Source organism: Aquarana catesbeiana, linkage group LG07 (genome assembly GCF_042186555.1).
Source record: "Aquarana catesbeiana isolate 2022-GZ linkage group LG07, ASM4218655v1, whole genome shotgun sequence".
In the NCBI taxonomy this organism is placed as follows: Eukaryota; Metazoa; Chordata; class Amphibia; order Anura; family Ranidae; genus Aquarana; species Aquarana catesbeiana.
Genome location: NC_133330.1, coordinates 92,402,147 through 92,427,634, shown reverse-complemented (window position 1 = coordinate 92,427,634; position 25,488 = coordinate 92,402,147). Strand labels below are relative to the sequence as shown.

Here is a 25,488-nt window from a genome sequence, read left to right as displayed (position 1 = left end):
GACAGGCAGGCTTGTCTGGTTACAGTATATAAAGCTACCTGAAGAAAATTACAGGTGTTCTATTTGATCCTATTAGTACCACGGTCAGGCAGCTAGACTATTTACATTTAGTACAGTGCGTCCTGCTCACAGTGTTCAGCTAGATCCGTTCCTGTTATCTTCCTACTGACAGGCAGGCTTGTCTGGTTACAGTATATAAAGCTACTTGAAGAAAATTACAGGTGTTCTATCCCAGCTTAGTGCAGCTACAGGCCATTAGTATGTCTGGAAGGCCAAGAAGGAGAGGCAGACAGTCACAAGCCAATAAGAGAGGGCAAGCAGGCTCTGTGTCTAGTGCTGGTCGTGGAGACGGTGCATCCTCATCAGCACGTGGCCATGGGACACGCTTGGCCTTTTTTTCGGCAGCTGGCCATGTTGAGCCGCAACATGCGGAAGACTTGGTCGAGTGGATGACCAAGCCGTCCTCATCCTCCTCATCCTCTCTCACCCATGCCCAGGGTGCTTTGTCTGGCAAAGCAGCGGCCTCTTCCCTCAGCTCAATGTCATCAGTGACTCCTTCCCTAGCTCCACCATGTCCTCATGAGGATTCCCTCGAACTGTTTGACCACAGTGTTGGGTACATGCTCCAGGAGGATGCCCAGCGTTTGGAAGGCTCTGATGACGATACTGAGCTCGATGAAGGCAGTAACATGAGCGCGGACAGAGGGGGTGCCCAAGAAGGACAGCAATCTGGCAGTCATGCTCCCCCTGCTGCAGCATACTGCCAGGTTTGCTCCAGTGATGAGGAGGGAGGGGATGATGAGGTCACTGACTCAACGTGGGTGCCTGATAGGAGAGAGGAGGAGGAGGAGGAGGAGGAGGAGGAGGAGGAGGAGGAGGAGGAGGAGGCGGCAGCACATCACCAACGAGGCAGGATGCCCTCCAGGGGCCAGCCTAAGGGCAGCACATTGACTGCATCACACCCCAAAGCTCCACATGTGCAGGGCGCTGCAGTCTCTGCGCGTTATTCAAAAAGTTCTTTGGTGTGGGCCTTTTTTGAGACGAGTGCATCAGATCGCACCGCTGCTATTTGCAACATATGTCTCAAGCGTATCTCGCGTGGCCAAAATATCTCCCGCTTGGGTACCACATGCTTGACCAGACATATGTTGACCTGCCATGCAGTTCGTTGGCAAGCGTATCTAAAAGACCCACACCAAAGAACAAAGAGGATCTCTCCTTGCTCCTCATCAGCTGAGATTTCCAACCCCACTAGACCTTCAGTCCTCTCTGAGACCTGCAGTGAGAGGAATGAAGGTGTAGAATTAGGTGTGTCACAGCCAAGTACTTGTGGGCAATCTGCTTTTGGTACACCGACGTCAGATTGTACCAGGCAAATTTCCCTGCCCCAGCTGCTGCACCGCCGAAAGAAGTTTGCTCCCAGCCATCCACATGCCCAGCGGTTGAATGCTAGCTTGGCAAAATTGCTAGCACTTCAACTGCTGCCTTTTCAGTTGGTAGACTCTGCCCCCTTCCGTGAGTTTGTGGAATGTGCGGTTCCTCAGTGGCAGGTACCCAAACGCCACTTTTTCTCACGGAAGGCGATTCCGGCTCTCTACCGGCATGTGGAAGGCAATGTCCATGCCTCGCTGGACAGGGCGGTCAGCGGTAAGGTGCATATTACCGCTGACTCATGGTCCAGCAGGCATGGACAGGGACGTTACCTAAGTTTCACGGCGCATTGGGTGACTCTGCTGGCAGCTGGGAAGGATGCAGGACAAGGTGCAGTAGTGTTGGAGGTTGTTCTGCCACCACGCCTCCAAAATGCTGATTGTGACACACCTCTCTCCTCCACCCCCTCCTCTTCTTCTTCCTCCATGGCCTCTTCCTCGGAACCAGCGGTGCTCCGTAGGCGTTCAAGGGGCTACGCAAGTACGCAGGCCAAAAGATGCCATGCGGTGCTTGAGCTGGTGTGCTTGGGGGACAGGAGCCACACTGGGGCAGAGGTTCTGTCAGCTCTGCAGGGGCAGGTTCAGAGGTGGTTGACGCCACGCCAACTTAAGGCAGGAATGGTGGTTTGCGACAATGGCACCAACCTCCTCTCTGCCCTCCGACAGGGACAAATGACCCATGTGCCCTGTTTGGCTCACGTCCTTAACTTGGTGGTGCAGCGGTTCTTGGGCAGGTACCCGGGCTTACAGGATGTCCTGAGGCAGGCCAGGAAAGTCTGTGTGCATTTCCGCCGGTCATATAATGCCAGTGCTCGGCTGACGGACCTCCAAAAGGAGTTTAACCTGCCCAAGAACCGCCTAATCTGTGACATGCCCACCAGGTGGAACTCAACGTTGGCCATGCTGCAGCGGCTGCACACGCAGCAGAGGGCCATCAATGAGTACCTGTGCGACTATGGCACCAGGACAGGGTCAGGGGAGCTTGGTTTTTTTTCCCCACGCCAGTGGGCCATGATCAGGGATGCATGCACTGTCCTGTCACCATTCGAGGAGGCCACGAGGATGGTGAGCAGTGACAGTGCATGCATCAGTGACACTGTCCCCCTTGTCCACCTGTTGGAGCACACGCTGCGTGGAATAATGGACAGGGCACTTGAGGCAGAACAGAGGCAGGAAGAGGAGGACTTCCTTAGCTCTCAAGGCCCCCTTTATCCAGACAGTGTTCCTGCGTGCCCGCCGATCACACAGGAAGAGGACGAGGAGGAAGAGGAGGAGGAGGAAGATTGTGTCAGTATGGAGGTGGAGCCTGGCACTCAGCATCAGCAGCAGTCTTTAAGGGATCAGTCCCAAGAAACACATGGACTTGTACGTGGCTGGGAGGAGGTGGCTGCGGACCATGTCGTTCTTAGTGACCCAGAGGACTCTGGACCGAATGCCTCAGCAAACCTACGCTGCATGGCCTCCCTGATCCTGCAAAGCCTGCGTAAGGATCCTCGTATTCGTGGTATCAAGGAGAAGGACCAATACTGGCTGGCAACCCTCCTTGATCCACGTTACAAGGGTAAGGTTGCGGACCTTATCTTGCCATCGCAGAGGGAGCAGAGGATGAAACATCTTCGGGAGGCCTTGCAGAAAGGTCTGTGCAACGCGTTCCCAGAGACTGGGAGGTTACAAACTCCTGTTTCTGGACAACGTGTTGCTGAGGCTTCGGTCAGTCAAAGAAGGAGCGGTGGAGAAGGTGGCCGTCTGACCGATGCGTTCAGACAATTTTTTGGTCCGCAGCCCCAAGGTATGATCGGTTCCAGCAACCATCGCCAGCGTCTGTTTTACATGGTGCAGGAATACCTAGGGGCAAGATCAGACTTGGACACCTTTCCCACCGAAAATCCTCTGGGTTACTGGGTCTTGAGGATGGATCACTGGCCAGAGCTTGCACAGTATGCAATTGAGCTACTGGCCTGTCCTGCATCCAGCGTTCTTTCGGAACGCACATTCAGTGCTGCTGGAGGCGTGGTAACCGATCACAGGGTGCGTCTGTCCACCGACTCGGTCGATCGGCTGACCTTCATAAAAATGAATGAGTCTTGGATCACCACCAGCTACCAAGCACCTGATGCTGATGTAACCGAATAATTTTTTTTGAAATCTCAGATCCCTTCAAAGACTGCCTATGCTGATGCTGAGTGACTATCCCTGAGTAATTATCCTCTTCCTCCTCAATCATCACGCTGATAGCTTGTAAGAACATTTTTGGTTCTGGGCGCCACCACCAGTGCCTAAGGCACAATTTTTCAGCCCCTGTTTAACAGGGGCGTGTAATTACAATTTTTGATGTAATACTTTGCAGCAGGGCTCGTTCCTGCATTCCAACTAGAGTGTCTGTGAGGGGTTGCAGTGTTGTGGCACCAGCACCAGTGCCTAGGGCCCAATTTTTCTGCCCCTGTCTAACAGGGGCGTGTAATTACAATTTTTGATGCAATACTTTGCAGCAGGGCTCGTTCCTGCGTTCCAACTAGAGTGTCTGTGAGGGGTTGCAGTGTTGTGGCACCAGCACCAGTGCCTAAGGCCCAATTTTTCTGCCCCTGTCTAACAGGGGCGTGTAATTACAATTTTTGATGCAATACTTTGCAGCAGGGCTCGTTCCTGCGTTCCAACTAGAGTGTCTGTGAGGGGTTGCAGTGTTGTGGCACCAGCACCAGTGCCTAAGGCCCAATTTTTCTGCCCCTGTCTAACAGGGGCGTGTAATTACAATTTTTGAAGCAATAATTTGCAGCAGGGCTCGTTCCTGCGTTCCAACTAGAGTGTCTGTGAGGGGTTGCAGTGTTGTGGCACCAGCACCAGTGCCTAAGGCCTAATTTTTCAGCTCCTGTTCAACAGGGGCATGTAATTACAATTCTTGATCTAATATTTCACAGCAGGGCCCTGTGAGGGCTTACAGTGTTGTGGCCACAGCAACACCTAAGGCCCAAATTTCTGCTGAGTATATAGGGCAGGACCCTACTTTCAAACATCTAACTTACAAACGACTCCTACTTGCAAACGGAAGGAGACAACAGGAAGTGAGATGAAATCTACCCCTAGGAAGGGAAATTCTCTCCTGTAAGAGTTAATATGGGAAAACAAGTTCTCCTTTCCACTGATGCTTTCCAATCCTTGTTCCACAAAAAAACCCAAATTTTCAAAAAACATTTTTCATTGGGACAAAAAAGTGAGGTGAAATCTTCTGAAGAGGAGGAAAGACAGCAAAACAAATGTCACAGGGGTGATAACCCTTCCCTATGTTTTCCAAAAAGCTTAGAAAAGATTTTTTGGCTGGAGCTAAACACGTTAAAAATGTTCAAAATTACAAACAGATTCTACTTAACAACAAACCTACAGTCCCTGTCTTGTTTGCACCGCCTGTATACTGCTGTTCAGAGTATATAGGGCCTGGTGGCCCCACACCTTTCCTTATTTTAATTTGGGTGCGGGGTTCCCCTTAATATCCATACAAGACCCAAAGGGACTGGTAATGGACTGGGGGGTACCCATGCCGTTTGTCTCACTGATTTTCATCCATATTGCCATGACCCGACATGACATTAAACCCGCAAGCAGTTTTAAATGAGATTTTTTCCTTTAAAAATGACATTTGGTGCAGGGACTGTTCTAAACATGGGAAACACGCGTCACTTTACAGGCATACTATAGACACCCCCCAGGTACGATATTTAAAGGAATATTTCACTTTTTTTTTTTTTACTTTAAGCATCATTAAAATCACTGCTCCCGAAAAAACGGCCGTTTTTAAAAGTTTTTTTTGCATTGATACATGTCCCCTGGGGTAGGACCCGGGTCCCCAAACCCTTTTTAGGACAATACCATGCAAATTAGCCTTTAAAATGAGCACTTTTGATTTCGAACGTTCGAGTCCCATAGACGTCAATGGGGTTCTAACGTTCGTGCGAACTTTCGGTCCGTTCGCGGGTTCTGGTGCGAACCGAACCGGGGGGTGTTCGGCTCATCCCTAATCACCACCCTCTGAACTCGCCCTTGTAGCCAGTTTTCAATCCATGTACTCACCCTACGGTCCATGCCAACGGACCTTATTTTGTACAGTAAACGTTTATGGGGAACTGTGTCAAATGCTTTTGCAAAATCCAGATACACCACGTCTACGGGCCTTCCTTTATCTAGCTGGCAACTCACCACCTCATAGAAGGTTAGTAGATTTGGCAAGAACGATTCTTCATGAATCCATGCTGATTACTGCTAATGATACCGTTCTCATTACTAAAATCTTGTATATAGTCCCTTATCATCCCTTCCAAGAGTTTACATACTATTGGTGTTAGGCTAACTGGTCTGTAATTCCCAGGAATGTATTTTGGGCCCTTTTTAAATATTGGTGCTACATTAGCTTTTCTCCAATCAGCTGGTACCATTCCAGTCAGTAGACTGTCTGTAAAAATAGGAACAACGGTCTGGCAATCACTTGACTGAGTTCCCTAAGTACCCTCGGGTGCAAGCCATCTGGTCCCAGTGATTTATTAATGTTAAGTTTCTCAAGTCTAATTTTAATTCTGTCCTCTGTTAACTATGGCGGTGCTTCCTATGATGTGTCATGAGGATAAACACTGCAGTTTTGATTACTGAAGCCCCCCGATTCCCTCCTGAAGACTGAGGAGAAGAATAAATTCAATACCTTCGCCATCTCCCCTTCCTTTGTAACCAGATGTCCTTCCTCATTCTTTATGGGGCCAATATGGTCTGTCCTACCTTTTTACTGTTTACATACTTAAAGATTTTCTTGGGATTTTTTTTTCGCTCTCCTTCGCTATGTGTCTTTCATGGTCTATCTTAGCCATCCTTATTGCACCTTTACATTTCTTGTTGCATTCTTTATAAAGTCTGAATGCTGATGATGATCCCTCAGCTTTGTATTTTTTTAAGGCCTTCTCCTTTGCTTTTATATGCATTTTTACATTAGAGTTAAGCCATCCAGGACTTTTGTTCGCTCTTTTAAATTTATTACCCAATGGGATGCATTGGCTAATGCCCTTATTTAATATGCTCTTAAAGCAAACTCATCTCTCCTCCATGTTCTTTGTTCCTAAGATTTTATCCCAATTTATGCCTTCTAGAAAAGTTTGTAGTTTAGGGAAGTTGGCTCTTTTGAAATTCAGTGTCTTTGTATTCCCTTTATGTTTCCTATTTGTGTGATTTATACTGAAACTAATTGACCTGTGATCACTGTTACCTAAATTGCCCCGTAATTCCACATCCGTGATCAGGTCTGTATTGTTGGTAATCAATAGATCCAGTAATGCTTTATTTCTAGTTGGTGCATCTACCATCTGACCCATAAAATTGTCCTGCAAGACATTAAGGAACTGGCGAGCCTTATGCTCCGTACACACGGTCGGATTTTCCGATGGAAAATGTCCGATCGGAGCGTGTTGTCGGAAATTCCGACCGTGTGTGGGCTCCATCGGACATTTTCCATCGGATTTTCCGACACACAAAGTTGGAGAGCAGGAGATAAAATCACACATTTTCCATAGGAATTTCCGACACACAAAGTTTGAGAGCTTGCTATAAAATTTTCAGACAACAAAATCCGTTGTCGGAAATTCCGATCGTGTGTACACAAATCCGACGGACAAAGTGCCACGCATGCTCAGAATAAATAAAGAGATGTACGCTATTGGCCACTGCCCCGTTTATAGTCCCGACATACGTGTTTTACGTCACCGCGTTTAGAACGATCGGATTTTCCGACAACTTTGTGTGACCGTGTGTATGCAAGACAAGTTTGAGCCAACATCCGTCGGAAAAAATCCTAGGATTTTGTTGTCGGAATGTCCGTACAAAGTCCGACCGTGTGTATGGGGCATTAGATGAATGCGCGGTTCCCTCAGCCCAGTCTATGTCTGGATACTTAAAATCCCCCATTATGATAACACTTCCCATCCTTTCTGCTAATCCAAATTGTGATAGGAGATCTGTCTCCACTTCCTCCCTCAGGTTAGGGGGCCTATAGCATACTCCCAGTATTATTTTCCCCTTTGCTTCATCCCTTTGGAGCTTTACCCAAAGGGATTCCACCTCCTCCCTAGCTCCCTTAGTGATGTCATCTCTCACATTCACTTGTACATTAATCTTGATATATAGGCATACCCCTCCCTCTTTTTTACCCTCTCTATCCTTGCGATAAAGGGTATACCCTTGAATGTTTGCCAGCCAATCATGAGAGCTGTTGAAACAGGTCTCTGAAATTCCCACAAAATCCAAATCCTCCTCGTACAACAGTATCTCTAGTTCACCCATCTTGTCCGCCAGGATCCTGGCATTGGTGAACATGTCACATAGTTTAGACCGGTCGCATATTATCCTCGTATTGGGTGTTCAGAGATTGCAACTAGGACTTGCTACTATACTTACCTTGGGTTTTTGTGCTTTGGTCAACCTACCACTAATGCCCCCAATACTGCCCTCTGGAATATGTTCCACGCTGACTATCTCTACCTCTGGGCCCACCCCCCAACACCTAGTTTAAAAACCCCTCTAACTTTTTGGCCATCTTCATTCCCAGCTGATCTGCACCCTCCTCATTTAGGTGCAGTCCGTCCCTTCTATAGTACCGGTTATCAACTGAGAAGTCGGCCCAGTCCTCCTTGTCATTTTGTGCTTGAGCCAATATTTATGGGTTCTCAGGTGGTCTGGTTCACAGGTAATTCTCAAGTATTCAGATCTCTCTTCCCCAATATCCAATGCCAGCTTTCTCTCAGGAAACAATTGATTTGTACCAAAAGATAAATATGTTCATAGTTTAGTATTTATTTACCACAATATGCATAAATTAAATCCACAACGTGAAACTCACATTATTAAGTGCCCAGTACCTTGGCACCAAAACACACTGCTCAGTATTCTGTTCACCGTCGCTCTGCTCGCTGTGGCCAGCGTGCGTTCCAAAACCCAGAGCCTGAAACTGACGTCACTACGTTACCAGAAACGTTTTGCTGTGTCAGCTTGTTCAGGAAGCTCTACTTCACCATTTTGTTAAAGCCTTATATACCCCATGGAGTGTGGTGATTGGTGTGAATAAAATGGCTTACAAAATGATGGCTGCCATCTGTATACTTAACTAACTATTAAACTAAATATTTGCTGTACATAAAAATGTCTACTGGCTGTGTGTACTGTGTCAAGGACTTTACATAGAACTGATACTTTATTAACTAAGAAAAAATAAAAAAATATAACAATAGAAAAAGGGACTTTATGTATAGAATAACACTATGCCATACCCCAACATGTGTTCTATATGATACTACCTATTATTGCAAAATAAAATCAAAGAAATTTCCAGCTCAACTTACCGACAAGCCTGCTAACCAACTAAATTGTCCTGTCTAACAGCATGTGCCCCTGTGCCTTTAACCACTTGGCATCCGCGCTATGGCCAAATGATGGCCACAGCGCGGACCTGAATTCCCGGGAGGCCGTCATATGATCACTGAGACTCGGGTGATCACCGATCCAAGGAAGGGGTCGGTCCCGGCCCCTTACCATGTGATCAGCTGCCAGCCAATGACAGCTGATCACATGATGTAAACAAAAGATCGGTAATCATTTTTTTGTTCTACTCACGCTGACAGCGTGAGTAGAAAAAAAAGCCGATCACCGGCTCAGATGTGAGGGACATCAGTCCCGAAGTGGAAGAGGCACATCTGCCTCATCAGTGCCACCTAATAGTGCCACCTAACAGTGCCCACAGTGCCACCTAACAGTGTCCACAGTGCCACCTATCAATGCCCACAAGTGCCACCTATCAATGCCCACAAGTGCCACCTATCAATGCCCACCAGTAGTGCCAATCAGTGCCACCTAGCAGTGCTGCCTATCAGTGTAACTGATCAGTGCCCATCACTGCCACCCATCAATGCCCATCACTGCCGCCTATCAGTGCCCATCACTACCGCCTCATCAGTGTACATCAATGAAGGAGAAAAATTACCTGTTTTAAATTTTTTATAACAAAATATAAAAAAAAAAAATTTTTTTTTTTTTTATTTAGTTTTTTACATTTTTTTAACAAAAAGTAAAAACTGCAGAGGTGATCAAATACCACCAAAAGAAAGCTCTATTTGTGGTGAAAAAATGATAACAATTTCATATGGGTACAGTGTTGTATGACCACGCAATTGTCATTCAAAATGCGTCAGCGCTGAAAGCTGAAAATTGGTCTGGATAGGAGGGGGGTTTAAGTGCCCAGTAAGCAAGTGGTTAAGGAGGATTGGGCTCCCTCCAGGCTCACCTGCCCTCTGCCCATCCATTGTAATGCATTTGCTTCCACTGTGGAGGCTCTCAACATTTAGAGTTAAGACTATAGAAACTCTACTGGGGTGCCTTGATGGGGCTCTTTAGCTTACGCATGTATTTGCAAATGTGTGCATATGAAACCCCTGTTTTTAACACATACTGTTAGACGGAATAATTCGTTTGGTTAGCTTGCTGGTCGGTAAGTTGAGCTGGGAATTTCTTTAGTTTTATTTTCCATGCATTAATGGATACAATGTTCAATATTGGGAAATAGAGGAAAGTATTAAGCAAACTGACCTATTCTACTTAAAGATCATTCTTTATAAAAAATGATCCCCCAAAAAAACTAAATGTATTTACAAGAGAGCTCCAGGACCTATGATAGCCCAGAATGTAGTAGAACCCCCTAAAAAACTGTTGAGTTTTTAGATGGGAAGAAATTTTATGGATGCAAGAGGTGTAGGGCTTGTAATACCATGCAGGATGAAAAAGAGAGAATTCTATCAATCCATAGAAAAAAATTATGGATAAAAAAATTGGTGTATATTGTGCTGGCACACAAAAGTGTATCTAATAGCAGCCAGCACAACACTAGATCAAGTGTAAACCAAAAGGATAATGTGAAAATAAAATTCTGTGCAGCGCTCAAAAATTCATAATGATACAAATTCATATATATAAAAAATCCAATGTATGATGTGAAATAACCACAACAGTACAAATAAAAATCAAAACAGTGAAAAGTGATGTGAAATTCACACCCAAACTAAAGTCCGTATTCCATCATATAGCGTTATTAAACCATAAATACAACAGTTCATGGATAGACAGTGAGAAAAAAAGGGTATTCCACATGCCGTCAGTGTTGGATTGAAAACACAACAATGAAACCACCACCGGTTGTGTGAAGGCTTACCGGAGTGTAGGAACTCAAATGGGCATATGCTCAAAGAGTCAACAGGGCATATGGTGTAAACACCAGTGTATTGGACCTCCACATCTGGGCTCCAGATCAGGATTGAAGATGGTCCAATTATTCAGGAGATAACTCAGAGAAGCAGTCCTCAGAAGCAGCCAACATGTAAGACCAAATCCTCTCATGTGCTCAAATTGGTGTAACCAAAAAAGAAAATATTCCACATAGTGTGAATCCGTATAAACATAGAAAATTTATTAAAATGGGGAACACTCACATTTGATATGTAGATCAAGCGCTTGAAAATATATGATTTGGGTTACACAATAACATCAGCAGGGCTTGTGCCGGCGTGTTTCGTCTAAGGAGACATCATCTGGGGTATGAGCCTGCTGTAGTTACTGCATTTAAATAGAATAGAGACCCAATAACAAAATTACCAACCTATGATCGTAATTGGTGCTTCTATCCTGTTAGCATTGCGCTTACTGGTTAACTAAAATGGCGCTGGAGTGTGCGTTCCAAGCCTCACTCTGAGGTGAGTTTGAAAATGTATTGGTTTGTGAGGAGGTGGGCTGATGCGGGCCAAGCATCGCAGTGAATGATATGTAAAGTAACCAAGTCAGCTGACACATAAAACATCCTATATGGATGTCGACGTTTTTCCTGCCCTGATCACCTCTGGATTGTATGCGGATCAAGCCTCAATTTGAGACAATGAAAGCAGCCAGCACGTCTACCACGTCATCAACAGAAAAAGTGTGAAAGGCGATGATCATCGGCAATAGACCCGCCTTAATCCTCTCACCCAAACATCATGCAGTTCAGACCTCACTCCCAGTAAACAGAGAGGTCAGTATATCCAAAGCATTCACATGTAACAAACAAATGGCCCCTTCTGCCCATCTATAACTGGCCTTCACAGCAAGGAGCACATGGAAAGGCAAACGCATGAAAGACAAAAACAGAACATTCCATAGCTCAACTCACCAACTAGTCTGCAAACCAACCAAACTGACCTGTCCAACAATCTGCTTTAAAAACAGGGATTTAGTTAGCATGCATTTGCAAATGCATGCATAAGCTGCAAGGCCATCGCATTCACAACCGGAAGTTATGAACAACGATTACACCATCATGTGCTTTTTTTTAGAAAAAAGGGAACAAATAATCGTGTTACAAACCTAATAAAAATAAATACAAAATTTAAAAATTATATTACGATCACAGGACTGGTCTCTGTTACAAATGAATAATACAATAACTATAAGTGCATTACATAATTGAATAAACTGTGATAAAATTATTAAATAAGTAGTTCATGTAAGCTTCACTTTAGGTTTTATAGAAAAAAATTATGAACTAAATACATTTATTACATGCGATAGTCGATATGTAACTTATCTTCTTACCTGTCTCTGTGGACTAAAATACATAGGCTGCACTATCAGGAAGTTATCTAAGCGGATTCATGAACATATTACCAACATCAAAACCAGGTTTAAGAAGCATAGCATTTTAAACCACTTTAGGTTGGTGCACAATAAAGACCTCACTTTACTATAATTTTATGGGACAGAGATAAAGAGGGATAGAGAGATATCAAAAAGTATAACAAAGTCCATATACAAGCTAAATACTTTCGCTCCAAATGGATTTAACAGAAATTCATTTAAACAGTTTTTTACAAATTTTTAAATAATACGCATAGTCAAGGGTACAAGGGTACAACTTTGTGACTGTTTTAGATCACCATATCCTCCCTTTAATTTAAATGTTTTGTCTTTTTAGTTTTTGTATTCATCCTTCTTTTTAGGTTTATTTATGTGCATAATCATTGACTGGGTAATATATTAGATTGGCACTAGATGGAGCCATATTGGGATATAATATGCTAGAATATGGGGCTTTTTACACATTATTCACTTCAGCGCTGGAAGATTTTACCCCCTTCATGACCAGGCCATTTTTTTGCTATTGCGCTACTTTAACTGGCGATTACGTGGTCATGCAAAGCTATACTAAAATTACATTTATATCATTTTTTTCACACAAGCAGAGATTTCTTTTGGTGGAAGTTGATCACCACTGGGTATTTTATTTTTTACTATATAAATGAAAACAGACTGAAAATTTTGAAAAATTACCTAATATTTTTTACTTTCTCCTTTAAAACATAGCAAATAAAAAAATGTTGGCAAAAATGTATTGTATTCTGCTACATGTTTTTGATAAAAATCCCAATAAGCATATATTTATTAGTTTGAGTTAAAGTTATAGTGCCTACAAACTCTGGCATATACAGGTACTCCTCACTTAACGACCAGGTTCTGTTCCAACGACCAACAAGGAGCCACAAGTAATCAATATTTTAAGCATTTTTAACTACTGTCCTGTAGGTATGGGCAAACGGTTCGGTCTGGGTATAAGTTTGGGCCAAACTTTCATTGTTCGGACAAGCGGCGAACAAGCGAACAAATGGGTCGTTCGACCATTTGCCCCCCCCCCCGAACCGACCACAATGCATTGCGGCGCTGAACGGTGCATTGCAAGCCCTGATTGATTTAAGCAGTGAAAGCTTCAGCCAATCAGGGCACAGAGTACTGTCAGAGTCATGATTGGACACTGTCATCATGACTTTATCCAATCATGGCTCATTCCCGCCCCACAGTATAAAAGTATTATTTCAATGGCAGCCATTTTCAGTGTGATTTTGGCGTGTAGAGAGATAGAACAGGGCTCTATTCAGTGCTATTAGTTAGTTAGTGTGCTATACTGTGCTATTCTGCTTCAATTGTCAGTGTAGAATATTAGTTTAGTGTCAGTCTAGGGATAGTGTGAGTGTAGTGAGGAGGACCATCATTCAGCTTTGCATAGTGTGCAGCTAGAGTAGGAACAGCTCAGATAGTTTCACTGTAGTGTAGTGAGTCTGTGTCAGTAATCTTTACATTAGTGTATAACTAGAGTAGGGACAGTTCAGATAGCGTCAGTGTAGTGACAGTTGAACACTGTCTATTTAATTGCGTTACTGCCAGTTTAACGCCATTTACTTCTGTGTGCGTTACTGCCAGTTTAACGCCATATAGTTTTGTGTGCGTTTTTGCCAGTTTAATGCCATATAGTTCTGTGTGCGTTACTGCTAGTTTAATGCCATATAGTTCTGTGTGCAATACTGCCAGTTTAACGCCTTATAGTTCTGTGTGTGGTACTGCCAGTTTAACGCCATATAGTTTTGTGTGCGTTACTGCCAGTTTAACGCCATATAGTTCTGTGTGCGTTACTGCCAGTTTAATGCCATTTACTTCTGTGGGCTTTACTGCCAGTTTAACGTCATATAATCCTGTGCATTACTGCCAGTTTAACACCATATAGTTTTTTGTGCGTTACTGCCAGTTTAACGCCATATAGTTCTGCGAGTTACTGCAAGTTTAATGCCATATAGTTCTGTGCGTCACTGTACGTTTGGTGCATTATATTGCAGTATATTATAGTGTAGTGTAGTGTGTCTGTGTAGTGTGAGTACTCAAATTAAAGTGCACCAAACACCACTTTACATTGATTAAAGTGCATCTACGTACAGATTTCCACTTCTTCTTTATATTTGTTTATAAGCACTGCCCCCTCCCTCCCAATAATGTCTGGGAGGGCAACAAGGAGAGGCAGACGTTCCCTTGGCACTGTAATGCCCTGTACAAACGGTCGGACATTGATCGGACATTCCGACAACAAAATCCATGGATTTTTTCCGACGGATGTTGGCTCAAACTTGTCTTGCATACACACGGTCGCACAAAGTTGTCGGAAAATCCGATCGTTCTGAACGCGGTGATGTAAAACACGTACGTCGGGACTATAAACGGGGCAGTAGCCATTAGCTTTCGTCTCTTAATTTATTCTGAGCATGCAAGGCACTTTGTGCGTCGGATTTGTGTACACACGATCGGAATTTCCGACAACGGATTTTGTTGTCTGAAAATTTTATAGCAAGCTCTCAAACTTTGTGTGTCGGAAATTCCTATGGAAAATGTGTGATGGAGCCTACACACGGTCAGAATTTCGGACAACAGGGTCCTATCACACATTTTCCATCGGAAAATCCTATCGTGTGTACAGGGCATAGGGGGGCCAGCAACAAATGTGTCCACAGGCAAAGGTGGACGTGGTGGTCAGTTCTCAGGCAGGGCATCATTTCCTTTGTGAGTTTGCCCGTGCTATCCAGCCACAGCATGCAGAGGAGGTGGTGGACTGGCTTACTAAACCTTCCTTATCCTCCTCATCCTCTGTCACGCAAGCAGAGACAAGTGGGCAGTCCCCTGCAGTTGCCAGAGTGGATAAACCTGCCTCCCTGTCCACATCTATTCCTGTTATAGCCCCAACATCAGCCATGTAGGAGTCAGCTGAGTTATTTGACCACAGCGTCAGCCACTTGCTCCTTGATGATGCCCAGCCATTACTAGATTCAGATGTTGCTTCTGAGGTTAAGGATGACAGGAACATGAGCCTAGAGAGAGGGGAGAACACAAATTTCTCTGCCCAATCTGCTGCAGCGGAAAACAAAATACAGTCCCTGCCACCCACATGCCCAGCATCTAAATGCAAGCTTGTCAAAGCTGTTGGCTCTCCAACTTCTGCCTTTCAGCCTGGTGGATTCTGCCTCCTTCTGTGAATTCGCACAATGTGCTGTACCACAATGGCAGGTTCCCAGTCTCTACTACTTTTCACGTAAGGCCGTTCCATCTCTCTACCATCACGTGGAAGGGAATGTTCTGGCATCATTGGGCAAGGCAGTCAGCCGTAAAATCCACCTTACTGCTGACACATGGTCCAGCAAGCATGGGCAGGGACGATATATTTAGTTCACAGCACACTGGGTAACGCTGCTTGCAAATCGCAGGATCCAGGACAGGGCTCGGTGCTGCAGCTTGTTGTGCCCCTACGTCTCCATACAGCTAGTGGTGATGATGCTAGACCTGTGAGCTCTACCCCCTCCTCCTTCACCACCTCCATGCTCTCCTCTGCAGAATTGTCCTATGAACATCAGGTAACCCCTAAGCATTCAAAGGGCTATTCCATGAGTCAGACTAAAAGGTGCCATGCATTGCTTCAGCTGGTGTGTTTAGGGGACAGGAACCACACCAAAGCAGAGATTCTTGCAGCTCTGCAGGGACAGGCCCAAAGGTGGTTCATACCACTCCAGCTGGAGCCAGGAATGGTAGTGTGTGATAAAGGCTCAAACCTCCTGTCCACCCTTAGACAGGGAAAACTGCCACATGTGCCATGCCTGCCACATGTCCTTAATTTGGTGGTGCAGTGTTTCCTAAATATGTACCCAGGGTTCCAAGATGTGCTAAAGCTGGCCAGAAGATTCTGTAGCCATTTTAGGTGGTCATACACAGCCAGTGCTCGGCTGGCTGAAATTCAGCGGGAATTCCACCTGCCAGTAAACTGCTTGATTTGTGACATGCCCACCAGGTGGAACTCGACTTTGGCAATGCTGCAGTGGCTATACATGCAGCAGAGGGCCGTCTTTTGTTGGTCAAGAGAGGAGCACTGGAGAAGGTGTCCGCCTAAGTGAGGCATTTTGAAATTTTTTTAGTCCTCGCCGTCCAGGGCTGTCAGCTTCCACATTCCATCGGCAGCGTCTGCATCACATGGTGGACGATTACCTCGGGTGACGAAACAGAGATGGAGAGCTTTCTAGCTGATGATCCACTGACTTACTGGGTCATGAGAATAGACCGCTGGCCAGAACTTGCCCAGTATATTATTGAGTTGTTGGGCTGCCCTACATCCAGCGTGCTTTCAGAACAGGCATTCAGAGCTGCAGGAGGTTTTGTTACTGATCATAGAACGCGTCTGTCCACAGACTCCGTGGACTGTTTGACTTTTATAAAAATGAATCAGTCCTGGATTACTAGCTATGAAGCCCCTTATGCCGATGTCACTGTTTAATTCTTTTTGGGATGTGGAATCTCTACAGGACTTCAAGGCTGCCTAGCTTTGAGGGTGTTCAATCATTTTATCTGGAAGAATGTTTTTGGTATAGGTTTCATGGGCACAATTAACACCCAAAAAAAACAATTTTTCAAAATCTGTTTGACAGGTGCATATCATTGCAATTTTTTTTGCCTTCATCAAGAGCACCTCTATAGGGTTGCGGTGGGAAGGCTCTACTGACACACAAAGACCAATTTTTCTGCACCTGTTTGACAGATACATATCATTGCAATTATTTACAGCAAGGCCAATTCTTGCTTCCATTAAGAGTACCTCTATAGGGTTACGGTGGGAAGGTGCCCCCGACACCCAAAGACCAATTTTTCTGCACCTGTTTGACAGGTGCATATCATTGCAATGTTTTACAGCAAGGCCAATTCTTGCCTTCATCAAGAGTACCTCTATAGGGTTATGGTGGGAAGACGCCACCGACACCCAAAGACCAATTTTTATGCGCCCGTTACTTCTATCCAAAGTCAAAGTGACACCACAATCTATCCAAAACATCTCTAATCTTGTTCCCAGTGCACTAGATTGTGGCCTCATCATACACACTGGGTCCCCAGCTGTTGCTGAGCAAAATAAAGGAAGCTTGCAGGGAAAATGTCTTTTTTTGGCTTTATAGATGCAATTATTGCTGCAGCAGATTCTAGACATGGTACAGATCTGCCACTTAACAGGTAGACTAAGGGGACCCCCAGACACTATATTGGAAGGAATTTTTCATTTTTATGCTTTCACTTTAAAAATAAAAAAAATCATTGGTCATTTAAAAATTATTTTATTGATACATGTCCCCCAGGGCAGGGCCCGGTCCCCTATAACCATTGTATTCCCAATTACTTGCATATAAGCCTTCCAAATGGGCACTTTTGATTTTTGACGTTCAGGTCCCATTGACTTTAATGGGGTTCGTTATTCAGGTCTGAACTCTCACGGTGTTTGAAAGTTCTGGTGCGAACTGAACAGGGGTCCGTTTGGCCCATCCCGACTGTACTGTACTGTACTGTGAAAAAAAGGTCTAAACACAAAACTCCAGCTCAATAGTGTTGCTTTAATTTGCACAAGTACAGAACACAATCGAAAATTCTGTACTGTACTGTACAATAAAATGTTTAGCCCGCCATTCGGGTGGGGAGAGCTGGTCGTAAGTCCGAGTGAAAATGTCCAAATTGGGCCCAATTAGAAATTTTCCCTTCCCGGTGTCATGTGACTCTTTAGTGTTACAAGGTCTCAGGTGTGAATGGGGAGCAGGTGTGTTAAATTAGGTGTTATCGCTCTCACTCTCTCATACTGGTCACTGGAGGTTCAACATGGCACCTCATGGCAAAGAACGCTGAGGATCTAAAAAAAGAATTGTTGCTCTACATAAAGATGGCCTAGGCTATAAGAAGATTGCCAAGATCCTGAAACTGAGCTGCAGCATGGTGGCCAAGACCATACAGAGGTTTAACAGGACAGGTTCCACTCAGAACAGACCTCGCCACGGTCGTCCAAAGAAGTTGAGTGCACGTGCTCAGCTTCACATCCAGAGGTTGTCTTTGGGAAATAGATGTATGAGTGCTGCCATCATTGCTGCAGAGATTGAAGGGGTGGGGGGCTTAGCCTGTCAGTGCTCAGACCATATGCTGCACACTTCATCAAATTGGTCTGCATGGCTGTCATCCCAGAAGAAAGCCACTTCTAAAGATGATGCACAAGAAAGCCCGCAAACAGTTTGCTGAAGACAAGCAAACTAAAGACATGGATTACTGGAACCTTGTCCTGTGGTCTGATGAGACCAAGATAAACTTTATTTGGTTCAGATGGTGTCAAGCATGTGTGGCGGCAACCAGGTGAGGAGTACAAAGACAAGTGTGTCTTGTCTACAGTCAAGCATGGTGGTGGGAGTGTCATGGTCTGGAGTTGCATGAGTGCTGGCACTGGGGAGCTACAGTTCACTGAGGTAACCATGAATGCCAACATGTACTGTGACATACTGAAGCAGAGCACAATCCCCTTCCTTCGGAGACTGGGCCGCAGGGCAGTATTCCTACATGATAACGACCCCAAATACACCTCTAAGAAGACCACTGCCTTTCTAAAGAAGCTGAGGTTAAAGGTGATGGACTGGCCAAGCATGTCTCCAGACCTAAACCCTATTGAGCATCTGTAGGGCATCCTCAAACAGAAGGTGGAGGAGCGCAAGGTCTCTAACATCCACCAGCTCCGTGATGTCGTCATGGAGGAGTGGAAGAGGACTTCAATGGCAACCTGTGAAGCTCTGGTGAACTCCATGCCCAGGAGGGTTAAGGCAGTGCTGGAAAATAATGGTTGCCACACAAAATATTGAGACTTTGGGCCCAATTTGGACATTTTCACTTGGGGTGTACGCACTTTTGTTGCCAGCGGTTTAGACATTAATGGTTTTGTGTTGAGTTATTTTGAGGGGACAGCAAATTTACACTGTTATACAAGCTGTACACTTACTACTTTACATTGTAGCAAAGCATCATTTCTTCTTTGTTGTTACATGAAAAGATAAAATACAAAAATTTACAAAAATGTGAGGGGTGTACTCACTTTTGTCAGATACTGTATTTTTTATGTCATAAAGATTTTGACATCAATGCAGATAGTTAAGGATTATGTAATAATATGTAGTATCATAAAAAACACATGTTGAGTGATGGCATAGTGTTGATGGCATTCTAGTTGGCATTCTATACATGAAGTCCCTTTTTCAAGTATTTCTATTGTTAATTTTTTTTTTAGTTAATTAAGTATCTGTTCTATGTAAAGTATTCAGCACAGTACACACAGCCAGTAGACATTTTTATGTACACCAAACATTTAGTTTAATAGTTAAGTATACAGATGGCAGCCATTATTTTGTAAGCCATTTTATTTACACCAATCACCACACTCCATGGGATATATAAGGCTTCAACAAAATGGTGAAGTATAGCTTCATGAAGAAGCTGACACGGCAAAACATGTTGAGGCAGTACTACCTCTGTCATTGCTGGTAATATAGTGATGTCATTTTCAGGTTCCGGTTTTGGGGTCGCACACCGGCTCCAGCAAGCGGAAGGGCGGTGAACAGGATACTGAGCAGTGGTATTGGTGCCAAGGTACTGGGCACCTAATAATGTGAGTTTCTCATTGTGATTTTAATTTATGAATATTGTGGTAAATAAATACTACATTATGAACATATGTAGAGTATCTTTTGGTGCAAATAAATTGTTTCCTGAGAGAAAGCTGGCATTGGATATTGGGGGAAGAGATTTCTTAATAAGAGGAATTACCTGTAAACCAGACCACATGAGAAGCCATAAATATTGGATCAAGTGCAAAATTACCTTCTTTTAATTAAGTGGTCATATATTGGTGGTAAGTGCTATTGTTTGTCATACAAGGTGGAGACTGTATGCAACACTGAGATTTTTTGTCACTGAGATTTTTGAATCAATACATGGGGATCATTTTATGGACTTGAGCATGACTATATTGTGTTAAGCACCGTACAAGAGATCCTATGTTGAAAGGGTCACTTTAGAAGCTTTTACACTTTTTAGTAAAAAGTGCACTCCAGGCTGGAACTGACCATCTCTACAGTAGCAAAATGGATGGATTGCCCTTAGTACACAACCTGAAGCACCAAATTACTTTTTTTCTCCAGTAAAATGTACATAATAGTAAGTAAACTGGAGCACCAGAACATAGAAAAAGGCACAGCCACCCTTTATGCCAGTCTCCTCTTTTGAGAATGAATTCAAATCAGCAATCATCCCACCCAATGCTGGCCAGGTAGCAGCCACTATAACCTACGTAAAATTGTTATTTAAAGGTTTGAATAAAACAGTATCTGTATACAGTGATGCACAAAGCCAATAAGGAATCCTGTGCAGAAATGATATAACACCCTCAACCCTGCTATTTTTAATAAGAACAATTACAATATAACTGTAAAAAAATAAAAATAACATTACACTAAAAGGCAATAAGCGGGGGGTTGAAAAGACTTTTTTGTGCTTACGTCTAATAACTTCCGTGGAATGCTGTGTATTTACCAGACCCTGTTGAGATAATATAATGCACAACTCCATAGTAGGCTCAATTCTCAAAAGCATAACGCAAGTGATATTTTCATACTGTGCGTTATTTTCTTTTTTATGAGAGAAAGTTGATTTTTCAATTAATAAAAAAGTATTTGCAGGGATCCAATGAATTTACCAAATGCACATTTTATTTATGTAGTGCCCTCCTAGGTAGGTGCTAGAGTGAGTGTATCATATTTGTTGGTTTCTCTGCCTAACAGAGAGACAGTAGGTAAATGTATGTGCTGTCTGCTTAACAGAGAGCTGCGATTGTTTAGCAGAGTCTGCTCAGTGTGCTCTGGTGCTGCTCATGCTGTCTTGACGTTCATACTGATCTAGCGGCTATGGAAAGTGCTGGACTGTGGGTGGACTGTGGGTGGAAACCATGCAGATGGGAGCATGAATATCCATATAACCCTGGCCAATTAGAAGGGGAGGTGCTCCTAAGCATGCTGGGTGACTGTATTTTTATTTGATGAGCACATGGGCTCTGGGTCTTCCTCTACAGAGAGAGGTCCAGGTGGCGAGGGTACCTGCTGCCCCTCCTCAGCACAGATTGCCATGTGACCTCAGGTGGGCGACCTGAGGGCCTGAAACATTGAAGCGGAAACCCAGGGTTCTCCTAAAAGCTGACTGAGGGTGGATGTCCACTAATCCTGTCTGGTATCATGGTATCTGGTATCCAATTGAGCATCTCTGGAGAGACCTAAAATTGGCTGTACACCAACGTTTACCAGAGATGCTCAATTGGGTTTAAGTCAGGGCTCTGGCTGGGCCATTCAAGAACAGTCACGGAGTTGTTGTGAAGCCACTCCTTCGTTATTTTAGCTGTGTGCTTAGGGTCTTGTTAGAAGGTAAACCTTCGGCCCAGTCTGAGGTCCTGAGCACTCTGGAGAAGGTTTTCATCCAAGATATTTACTTGGCCGCATTAATCTTTCCCTCGATTGCAACCAGTCGTCCTGTCCCTGCAGCTGAAAAACACCCCCACAGCATGATGCTGCCACCACCTTGCTTCACTGTTGGGACTGTATTGGACAGGTGATGAGCAGTGCCTGGTTTTCTAAGCACATACTGCTTAGAATTAAGGCCAAAAAGTTCTATCTTGGTCTCATCAGACCAGAGAATCTTATTTCTCACCATCTTGGAGTTCTTCAGGTGTTTTTTTAGCAAACTCCATGTGGGCTTTCATGTGTCTTGCACTGAGGAGAGGCTTCCGTCGGGCCACTCTGCCAAAAAGTCCCGACTGGTGGAGGGCTGCAATGATGGTCGACTTTCTACAACTTTCTCCCATCTCATCTCTGGAGCTCAGCCACAGTGATCTTTGGGTTCTTCTTTACCTCTTTTACCAAGGCTCTTCTTCCCCGATAGCTCAGTTTAAGGATTATGGAGGCCACTGTGCTCTTAGGAACCTTAAGTGCAGCAGAAATTTTTTGTAACCTTGGCCAGATCTGTGCTTTGCCACAATTCTGTCTCTTAGCTCTTCAGGCAGTTTCTTTGACCTCATGATTCTCATTTGCTCTGACATGCACTGTGAGCTGTAAGGTCTTATATAGACAGGTGTGTGGCTTTACTAATCAAGTCCAATCGGTATAATCAAACACAGCTGGACTCAAATGAATGTGTAGAACCATCTCAAGGATGATCAAAAGAAATGGACAGCTCCTGAGTTAAATATATGAGTGTCACAGCAAAGGGTCTGAATACTTAGGACCATGTGATATTTCAGTTTTTCTTTTTTAATAAATCTATAAAAATGTCAACAATTCTGTGTTTTTCTGTCAATATGGGGTGCTGTGCCTACATTAATGAGGGAAAAAAAATGAACTTAAATGATTTTAGCAAATGGCTGCAATATAACAAAGAGTGAAAAATTTAAGGGGGTCTGAATACTTTCCGTCCCCACTGTGTATATATATATATATATATATATATATATATATATATATATATACATACACACAGTATCTCACAAAAGTGAGTACACCTCTCACATTTTTGTAAATATTTTATTATACCTTTTCATGTGACAACACTGAAGAAATGACACTTTGCTACAATGTAAAGTAGTGAGTGTACAGCTTGTATAACAGTGTAAATTTGCTGTCCCCTCAAAATAACTCAACACACAGCCATTAATGTCTAAATGGTTGGCAACAAAAGTGTGTACACCCCTAAGTGAAAATGTCCAAATTGGGCCCACAGTGTCAATAAATTGTGTGGCCCCCAATTTTTTTCCAGCACTGCCTTAACCCTCCTGGGCATGGAGTTCACCAGAGCTTCACAGGTTGCCACTGGAGTCCTCTTCCACTCCTCCATGATGACATTACGGAGCTGGTTGAATGTTAGAGAGCTTGCGCTCCTCTACCTTGCGTTTGAGGATGCCCCACAGATGCTCAATAGGGTTTAGGTCTGGAGACATGCTTGGCCAATCCATCACCTTTACACTCATCTTCTTTAGCAAGGCAGTGATCATCTTGGAGGTGTGTTTGGGGTCGTTATCACGTTGGAATACTGCCCTGCGGCCCGGTCTCCGAAGGGAGGGGATCATGCTCTGCTTCAGTATGCCACAGTACATGTTGGCTTTCCTGATACCATCAATAAACTGTAGCTCTCCAGTGCCGGCAGCACTCATGCAGCCCCAGACCATGACACTCCCACCATCATGTTTGACTGTAGGCAAGACACAATTGTCTTTGTACTCCTCACCTGGTTGCCGACACACATGCTTGACACCATCTGAACTAAATAAGTTTATCTTGGTCTCATCAGACTACAGGACATGGTTCCAGTAATCCATGTTCTTAGTCTGTTTGTCTTCAGCAAACTGTTTGTGGGCTTTTTTGTGCATCATCTTTAGAAGAGGCTTCCTTCTGGGACGACAGCCATGCAGACCAATTTGATGCAGCATGCAGCGTATGGTCTGAGCACTGACAGGCTGACCTTCCCACCCCTTCAACCTCTGCAGCAATGCTGGAAGCACTCATACATCTATTTCCCAAAGACAACCTCTGGATATGACGCTGAGCATGTGAACTCAACTTCTTTGGTCGACCATGGCGAGGCCTGTTCTGAGTGGAACCTGTCCTGTTAAACCGATGCATGGTTTTGGCCACCGTGCTGCAGCTCAGTTTCAGGGCCTTGGCAATCTTCTTATAGCCTAGGTCATCTTTATGTAGAACAACAATTCTTTTCTTCAGATCCTCAGAGAGTTCTTTGCTATGAGGTGCCATGTTGAACTTCCAGTGACCAGTATGAGAGAGTGAGAGTGATAACACCAAATTTAACACACCTACTCCCCATTCACCCCTAAGACCTTGTAACACTAACGAGTTACATGACACCAGGGAGGGAAAATAGCTAATTGGGCCCAATTTGGACATTTTCACTCATGGGTGTACTCGCTTTCGGTGCCGGCGGTTTAAACATTAATGGCTGTGTGTTGAGTTATTTTGAGGGGACAGCAAGTTTACACTGTTATATAAGTTGTACACTCACTACTTCACATTGTAGCAATGTGTAATTTCTTCAGTTTTGTCACATAAAAAGATATAATAAAATATTTATAAAAATGTGAGGGGTGTATTCACTTTTGTGAGATAGTGTATATATAATTTTTTTATTTATTTTTTTTTTTTTTAGGTATCTTGACTCAAAAAAGCCATTCATTAATTCATTAAGATTATCAAACAGGTCAGTGCACCAGATTTAGGCTGAAGTTAACTGTGTTCAGGAAAATAAGCTGCTAATGGTGATAAAAATGGGTGACAATTTTTTTAGACTCAGTTCACTAAGCTATAATGATTTTTATTTGATGTAACAGTTATTTTTGTAGGGGGCCTATGGGAGCCCATGCATTATAGATGCATTATAGATACATTGATTGAGCTTTCTTTTGTAAAATAAAAAACAAACAAAATCCTGAGAATATAAGGCTTTTATGTGCCTATTAAAAAAAAAATCCAAAACAAAGACATTTATTTTCTAGAACTGAACATAACACTGAGCCTACTATGGCATGCCACAATAGCACTGTACATTATACTACATCAGCAAATCATATCACCCAGCAAAAGCACAATATACTGTGCTGTGCAAGAAGCAAATTACACTATCCAGCACAAAGCATATCATATCACACCACAACGTCACACAGCATCATTAAATCACCCAGAAAAAGCATGATATATGTACTAACAACATAAAAAAAGCATACTGCAACAGCAGAATATATGAGAACTCATTTCCAACCTCTTCAACCTTTGTGAAGCAACTTTCATATTCATCTATACCCCCTTCCCCAATCACTTACATCCCATCTAATTCAACCACCGTCTAATGAAATCCCTGTGTACATTGTTGTGCTGTGAGAATGCCTCCGGAACAATAGAGTTTATGAATGCACCTGTTATTTTTGTGGTCATTGCTTGCTACTCTTTTACATTGGGTGTTAGTATACATGTTTGTTACATTGTTGTTCAGTGGTCAAATGCCCTGTTACATTGATGTTCAATGGTCAGCTCCAGGATAATCTTTATCTTTGGTATCGGTGGTTACTATTCCCAGGCAGCAAGCATCAGAAGAGACACAGATGCTACTGGTGGCAACAGTACTGACAAAAACCTATATCGGATGATATCATACTGTGACAACAAACTATATGATTGAGCATAGTCATCGCTAGGCCTGGGCACCTAGGGCACATGCCCTGGATCTCCTGCTTAGTATCCCCGATTTGGCAAGACTCTCTGCTCTGTAC

General features: G+C 43.8%; 1 protein-coding gene across 1 annotated transcript in view; it reads right to left on the bottom strand.

The window, feature by feature from the left end:
• TMPRSS6 (transmembrane serine protease 6) overlaps window positions 1–25,488 on the bottom strand; it is a 386,147-nt gene that overhangs the window by 173,509 nt on the left and 187,150 nt on the right. The window lies entirely within an intron of this gene.